This window comes from Gopherus flavomarginatus, chromosome 3, assembly GCF_025201925.1.
Source record: "Gopherus flavomarginatus isolate rGopFla2 chromosome 3, rGopFla2.mat.asm, whole genome shotgun sequence".
Classification (NCBI taxonomy): Eukaryota; Metazoa; Chordata; order Testudines; family Testudinidae; genus Gopherus; species Gopherus flavomarginatus.
In genome coordinates this window covers 104165002-104170791 of record NC_066619.1, presented here as the reverse complement: position 1 = coordinate 104170791, position 5790 = coordinate 104165002, and positions in this window count along the sequence as shown.

The window sequence follows — 5790 nt, the reverse complement described above, 5'->3', positions numbered from 1 at the left end:
TCCAGTTTGTCCGATGTACATAGCAGAGGGGCATTGCTGGCATATGATGGGCGTATATTACATTGGTGGATGTGCAGGTGAATGAAACCAGTGATGGTGTGGGCCTGATCTGGTTAGGTCCTGTGATGGTGTCGCTGGTGTAGATATGTGGGCAGAGTTGACATCGAGGTTTGTTGCATGGATTGGTTCCTGAGCTAGAGTTATTATGGTGTGGTGTGCAGTTACTGATGAGAATATGTTTCAGGTTGGCAGTTGTCTGTGGGCAAGGATTGGCCTGCCACCCAAGGCCTGTGAAAGCGTGGGATCATTGTCCAGGATGGGTTGTAGATCCTTGATGATGCGTTGGAGGGGTTTTAGCTGGGGGCTGTATGTGATGGCCAGTGGAGTCCTGTTGGTTTCTCTCTTGGGTTTGTCTTGCAGTAGGAGGCTTCTGGGTACACGTCTGGCTCTGTTGATCTGTTTCCTTATTTCCTCGTGTGGGTATTGTAGTTTTGAGAATGCTTGGTGGAGATTTTGTAGGTGTTGGTCTCTGTCTGAGGGGTCAGAGCAGATGCGGTTGTACCTCAGTGCTTGGCTGTAGACAATGGATCGTGTGATGTGCCCGGGATGGAAGCTGGAGGCATGAAGGTAGGCATAGCGGTCGGTGGGTTTTCGATATAGGGTGGTGTTAATGTGACCATCACTTATTTGCACCGTGGTGTCAAGAAAGTGGACCTCCCGTGTAGATTGATCCAGGCTGAGGTTGATGGTGGGGTGGAAGCTGTTGAAATCATGGTGGAATTTTTCCAGAGTCCTCCTTCCCATGGGTCCAGATGATGAAGATGTCATCAATGTAGCGTAGATAGAGAAGGGGTGTGAGTGGACGAGAGCTGAGGAAGCGTTGTTCCAGGTCGGCCATGAAGATATTGGCATATTGTGGGGCCATGCGGGTGCCCATAGCAGTGCCACTGATCTGGAGATATATATTGTCATCAAATTTGAAATAGTTGTGTGTAAGTATAAGGCACAGAGCTCAGCAGCCAGTTGTGCTGTGGCATCATCAGGGATAGTGTTCCTGACAGCTTGTATTCCATCTGTGTGTGGGATGTTTGTGTAGAGAGCCTCTACATCCATGGTGGCTAGGATGGTGTTTTCTGGGAGGTCACCAATGCATTGTAGTTTCCTCAGGAAATCAGTGGTGTCGCGGAGATAGCTGGGAGTGCTGGTGGCATAGGGTCTGAGTAGAGAGTCCATATATCCAGACAGTCCTTCAGTGAGAGTGCCAATGCCCGAGATGATGGGGCGTCCAGGATTGCCGGGTTTGTGGATCTTGGGTAGTAGATAGAATAACCCTGGTCGGGGCTCTAGGGGTATGTTGATTTCTTCTGGTGTTAGTGTAGGGATTGTCCTGAGTAGATGCTGTAGTTTCTTAGTGTATTCCTCAGTGGGATCTGAGGGAAGTGGCCTGTAGAATTTGGTATTGGAGAGTTGTCTGGCTGCCTCCTTTTGATAGTCAGACCTGTTCATGATGACAACGGCACCTCCTTTATCAGCCTCTTTGATGATAATGTCAGGGTGGTTTCCTGAGGCTGTGGATGGCATTGCGTTCTGCACGACTTAGGTTGTGAGGCAAGCGATGTTGTTGTTCCACGATTTCTGCCTGTGCACGCCGGCGGAAGCATTCAATGTATAGGTCCAGGCTGTCATTTCGACCCTCAGGAGGAGTCCATGTGGAGTTGTTTTTCTTGTGCTGTTGGTGGGAGGGCACCCGTGTATCAGTGCACTGTTCAGTGTTGTCCTGGAAGTATTCTTTGAGTCGGAGACGGCGAAAGTAGGCTTCCAGATCGCCACAGAACTGTATCATGTTGGTGGGGGTGGCAGGGCAGAAAGAGAGTCCCCGAGATAGGACAGACTTTTCTTCTGGGCTGAGTGTGTAGTTGGATAGATTGACGATATTGCTGGGTGGGTTAGGGGTACCACTGTTGTGGCCCCATGTGGCAGGTAGGAGTTTAGACAGCTTACAGTCCTTTTTCCTTTGAAGAGAGGTGAAGTGAGTAATGTAGATCTCCTGTCTTATTCTAGTGAAGTCCGTTTGTATAGAAGTTTGGTTATTAATGAGAGTCTCCAGGTTGGAGAGCTCTTTTTTGATGTTTCCTGTTTGCTGTATAGGATGCTGATCAGGTGGTTCCTCAGTTTTTTGATAGAGTATGACATAATCTCTCACTGTGGTCTGTGTAGTATGTAGATAGCAGTGGATTTTTTACCTTTAGTCCATTTGGTATGATGTCCATCCGTTTGCATTTGGAAAGGAAGATGATATCTGTCTGTATTTGTGCAAGATATCATCTTCCTTTCCAAATGCAAATTAGCCGTATGGAATGGAAATCCATCAACCTCATGAAGAAACTTGCACAAATACAGACAGATATCATCTTCCTTTCCAAATGCAAACGGATGGACATCATACCAAATGGACTAAAGGTAAAAAATCCACTGCTATCTACATACTACACAGACCACAGTGAGAGATTATGTCATACTCTATCAAAAAAACTGAGGAACCACCTGATCAGCATCCTATACAGCAACAGGAAAACATCAAAAAAGAGCTCTCCAACCTGGAGACTCTCATTAATAACCAAACTTCTATACAAACGGACTTCACTAGAATAAGACAGGAGATCTACATTACTCACTTCACCTCTCTTCAAAGGAAAAAAGGACTGTAAGCTGTCTAACTCCTACCTGCCACATGGGGCCACAACAGTGGTACCCCTAACCCACCCAGCAATATCGTCAATCTATCCAACTACACACTCAGCCCAGAAGAAAAGTCTGTCCTATCTCGGGGACTCTCTTTCTGCCCTGCCACCCCCACCAACATGATACAGTTCTGTGGCGATCTGGAAGCCTACTTTCGCCGTCTCCGACTCAAAGAATACTTCCAGGACAACACTGAACAGTGCACTGATACACGGGTGCCCTCCCACCAACAGCACAAGAAAAACAACTCCACATGGACTCCTCCTGAGGGTCGAAATGACAGCCTGGACCTATACATTGAATGCTTCCGCCGGCGTGCACAGGCAGAAATCGTGGAACAACAACATCGCTTGCCTCACAACCTAAGTCGTGCAGAACGCAATGCCATCCACAGCCTCAGAAACCACCCTGACATTATCATCAAAGAGGCTGATAAAGGAGGTGCCGTTGTCATCATGAACAGGTCTGACTATCAAAAGGAGGCAGCCAGACAACTCTCCAATACCAAATTCTACAGGCCACTTCCCTCAGATCCCACTGAGGAATACACTAAGAAACTACAGCATCTACTCAGGACACTCCCTACACTAACACCAGAAGAAATCAACATACCCCTAGAGCCCCGACCAGGGTTATTCTATCTACTACCCAAGATCCACAAACCCGGCAATCCTGGACGCCCCATCATCTCGGGCATTGGCACTCTCACTGAAGGACTGTCTGGATATATGGACTCTCTACTCAGACCCTATGCCACCAGCACTCCCAGCTATCTCCGCGACACCACTGATTTCCTGAGGAAACTACAATGCATTGGTGACCTCCCAGAAAACACCATCCTAGCCACCATGGATGTAGAGGCTCTCTACACAAACATCCCACACACAGATGGAATACAAGCTGTCAGGAACACTATCCCTGATGATGCCACAGCACAACTGGCTGCTGAGCTCTGTGCCTTTATACTTACACACAACTATTTCAATTTGATGACAATATATATCTCCAGATCAGTGGCACTGCTAATGGGCACCCGCATGGCCCCACAATATGCCAATATCTTCATGGCCGACCTGGAACAACGCTTCCTCAGCTCTCGTCCACTCACACCCCTTCTCTATCTACGCTACATTGATGACATCTTCATCATCTGGACCCATGGGAAGGAGACTCTGGAAAAATTCCACCATGATTTCAACAGCTTCCACCCCACCATCAACCTCAGCCTGGATCAATCTACACGGGAGGTCCACTTTCTTGACACCACGGTGCAAATAAGTGATGGTCACATTAACACCACCCTATATCGAAAACCCACCGACCGCTATGCCTACCTTCATGCCTCCAGCTTCCATCCCGGGCACATCACACGATCCATTGTCTACAGCCAAGCACTGAGGTACAACCGCATCTGCTCTGACCCCTCAGACAGAGACCAACACCTACAAAATCTCCACCAAGCATTCTCAAAACTACAATACCCACACGAGGAAATAAGGAAACAGATCAACAGAGCAGACGTGTACCCAGAAGCCTCCTACTGCAAGACAAACCCAAGAGAGAAACCAACAGGACTCCACTGGCCATCACATACAGCCCCCAGCTAAACCCCTCCAACGCATCATCAAGGATCTACAACCCATCCTGGACAATGATCCCACTCTTTCACAGGCCTTGGGTGGCAGGCCAATCCTTGCCCACAGACAACCTGCCAACCTGAAACATATTCTCACCAGTAACTGCACACCACACCATAATAACTCTAGCTCAGGAACCAATCCATGCAACAAACCTCGATGTCAACTCTGCCCACATATCTACACCAGCGACACCATCACAGGACCTAACCAGATCAGCCACACCATCACTGGTTCATTCACCTGCACATCCACCAATGTAATATACGCCATCATATGCCAGCAATGCCCCTCTGCTATGTACATCGGACAAACTGGACAGTCTCTACGGAAAAGGATAAATGGACACAAATCAGACATTAGGAATGGCAATATACAAAAACCTGTAGGAGAGCACTTCAACCTCCCTGGCCACACTATAGCAGACCTTAAGGTGGCCATCCTGCAGCAAAAAAACTTCAGGACCAGACTTCAAAGAGAAACTGCTGAGCTTCAGTTCATCTGCAAATTTGACACCATCAGCTCAGGATTGAACAAAGACTGTGAATGGCTTGCCAATTACAGAACCAGTTTCTCTTCTCTTGGTTTTCACACCTCAACTGCTAGAACAGGGCCTCATCCTCCCTGATTGAACTGACCTCGTTATCTCTAACTTGCTTGCTAGCACACATATATATACCTGCCCCCGGATATTTCCATTACATGCATCTGAGGAAGTGGGTATTCACCCACGAAAGCTCATGCCCCAAAACGTCTGTTAGTCTATAAGGTGCCACAGGATTCTTTGCTGCTTTAACTTTTCCATAGCATTTTTCAAAAAGAGTAGGCGTATTCTTGTCAACTTTTTCTCTCAGTAATAACCAGTTCTGAGTCCAAAGCTGTAGGAAAGATCTTGCTGAACACATAATGGCTACCACATTTGCCCACAGAGCATTAGTGGTATTTTAATGTAAAATGCTTTGGGCTACCTTGAATATAAAAGCCGCTATAAAAAAAATCACATTCTATTCCATAATTACTTGGGAATGTGAATCACCATTTGAGTACAGAAATGCCTCAAGATGATCCTCTTCAGAGGTTGGCATGGCTGATTTAAGCTGCAAGGTGGTCCTAAGGAATAAATAGTGTCTTCGTAAAGACTTCATGGATCATTTGAGCACTACAGTTCTTTCAGAATAAATGTGCTTCTTAAAGAGGAACATGAATAATTTGAACAGTGAAGTGCTTTGATGGGCATGAAATCTGTCCCCCTTAAAAGGGGAATGCACATGGATCATTTGGTGTGTGTGTAACAGTGAGAGTGACATTTTTCTGCTTCTTAAAAATGATACAAGTCTTTCTTTAGTGTATTTACAAGTGACTATTGGGGTGAACTATTGGGGTTTCTGCAGCATGTCTATACAGGCTCCCC